The sequence below is a fragment of the Schistocerca nitens genome, chromosome 3 (assembly GCF_023898315.1).
Source record: "Schistocerca nitens isolate TAMUIC-IGC-003100 chromosome 3, iqSchNite1.1, whole genome shotgun sequence".
In the NCBI taxonomy this organism is placed as follows: Eukaryota; Metazoa; Arthropoda; class Insecta; order Orthoptera; family Acrididae; genus Schistocerca; species Schistocerca nitens.
The window spans coordinates 486,425,249-486,427,837 of NC_064616.1; the positions used below are offsets into that span (position 1 = coordinate 486,425,249).

General features: G+C 43.8%; 1 pseudogene; it reads left to right on the forward strand.

The window, feature by feature from the left end:
- Nucleotides 1-1,995: 1,995 nt before the first annotated feature.
- Nucleotides 1,996-2,114, forward strand: LOC126250028 (5S ribosomal RNA; annotated as a pseudogene).
- Nucleotides 2,115-2,589: the final 475 nt, after the last annotated feature.

The following is a 2,589-nucleotide window of genomic DNA, read 5'->3' on the forward strand; positions in this document are numbered from 1 at the left end:
ATGTATTTTCCGTTATTTTTCGCCATTCTATCGATTTTTTTATGTCACTTCTACCCATGCGATCATGACATAACCTCTCGTTCCGTGTTCTAAAAGTGCTTGTAAATGTAGTACACCTGCCAACTCCTAGCGCAAATGCACTATTTCTCTGATCGGGAGGTGTAGCAATAGCACTGTACTCGATTGCATCCAGTCTCCTCCACCCACGTATTCCCCGTTTGCAATGCGTTTGCTCTGTTTTATATATGTATGTATATGTGCATGTGTCATGGATAGCTCCCAGAACCCGGTCCTCCAGATGGTGGACCCAACTTCGAACACAGAACGAGTCTTCGGACGTTACGCGTGGTTGATCTACCTGCAAGCCCTTTCCCAGATGCTACGCGTGGTGAATCCGCCTCTGAACATCGGTCTGGATAGATACTGTGCGGCAGATCCACACTCGGACTCTAACTCGGGTCAGCCTGCTTAGATTTATGTTTTGTTCACGAAAGAAGTTGTAAGAGTCGGAACACACACTTGGTATGAGGGAAACTGGCAGTATGGGAATTTGCTTGCACAAGTTTTGAGTCAGCACACGAGATAAGAAATCTCTGCTGACTCAGCATGGTGGTGAGGGATAGAAGCAGAGCTCCCAACTCTCATAAGGATTTGTGCTGCATCCTTGCAGCTGTAAATGTCATTTGAGCTCCTGAGTTGGAGTGAGAGCAGACTCAATTCCTAGAAATTCGGCAAAACAATTTAAGACTTCCTTTTTTCCTGAAACAGTTCTGCTTATGCAGTCTGTCATTTCTGATACATGTTTCGTATCTGTGAATGCTATTCAGGCATGCTTTTTCTCATTTAATGTTGTAGAATCTGTGGTCTACTACTCTTCTTCTGATAGAGCAGTACTAAAACTACTGCCAGCAGCAGAGTTTCTGCAGGTAGTTTGGAGTGAGACAGCAGAGTTGGAAATTCGACGTAAAATTTAAGTATTATTCTTCCTTTTTATGCAGTCTCTCTTTCAAACATTTCATGTCTATAAATGCAGTTTAGACATGTTTTCATTCAATGTTACAGAATGTGTGGAGAATCTGCGGTCTGGTACCATCATCCTCCTGGTCGAGCATCTGCAAAATCTACTGAAGCAGCAGCAGAGAATCTGCAGAAGAAGAGCACCTAGTAGGCTGAACTTCGTGGACATCATCAGCATAAGACTAAATGAAGTAGTACTCTACATAACCATAAATAATGACTGAGCCGTCTATGAAGCACGTTAAAATCAGCTAGAATGGGTTTATCTGGCTTCAGAATTTAAAAATTGATATGTAATGGCGTAACAGCAATCATGATGGGTTCAAATATCACAAAAATTTTCTCATCGCACATCTCCCGGTTTTCACTAACAGAGCGCAGGAGCTGAATTGGTTACTTAAGCTATTCTTTAAATTCCTATTGCGCAAGTCAGATGAGGTTAGGGAAACATATATGGACACCAAGCACGCACCTCTATCACTGTCTGATGACTTCCGTCAATGGTATTCAACCAATATAACAGAGCGACTTTTTAAAAAACTAGAAGCTTTGCAAGTTAGCGATTTAGGTTGCGCGTTAAAGTTTTATGTGGGAATGCACAGATATTTGCCAAAAGTGTTGTTGTTGTTGTGATCTTCAGTCCAGAGACTGGTTTGATGCAGCTCTCCATGGTACTCTATCCTGTGCGAGCTTCTTCATCTCCCAGTACCTAATGCAACCTACATCCTTCTGAATCTGGTTAGTGTATTCATCTCTTGGTCTCTCTCTACGATTTTACCCTCCACGCTGCCCTCCAGTACTAAACTGGTGATCCCTTGATGCCTCAGAACATGTCCTACCAACTCATCCCTTCTTCTAGTCAAGTGCCAAAAGTGATTGCGGGCAAAAAAGCCTTCATAAAAATTTTGACAGACGCCAATAATTATTGCTTCATGCGGTCAGTTATAGCTGGTTTGTATCGAGCAAATAAGAATTTGAGCCAATGGCCTTGCCGCATTGGTAACACTGGTTCCCATCAGATCACCGAAGTTAAGCACTGTCGGGCTTGGCTAACACTTGGATGGGTGACCGTCCGGGTCTGCCGAGCGCTGTTGGCAAGTGGGATGCACTCAGTCCTTGTGAGGCCAATTAAGGAGCTACTTGGCTAAGGAGTGGCGACTCCGGTCACGAAAAGTGACAACGGCCTGGAGAGTGGTGTGCTGACCACATGCCCCTCCAATCCATATCCAGTAACGTCTATCGGATGAGGATGACGTGGATGTTGGTCAGTACCGTAAGGCATTCCGAGGCCTGTTCGGCTGGAGTTTAGTTTTTTTTTAATGTAAGACTGTGAACCGTATCGTTAGCTCTTCTCCAGATTCACGTGTATTAAACTTCGTGAATGTTTCATGTGGGAGTATTTGAGAGAAACAATGTAAATGTATCAAGTGCCGCTCGGCCACCCCGGCCAGCAAGAAGCAGATGATTATTAGTGCGGAAGAGGAAGGTACATTTGAAACAGCTGAAATTTGCCACATCTGCAAAGAACGCTTCACGTAAACAGATTGAAACCCAAGGATCATGTCATTTTAC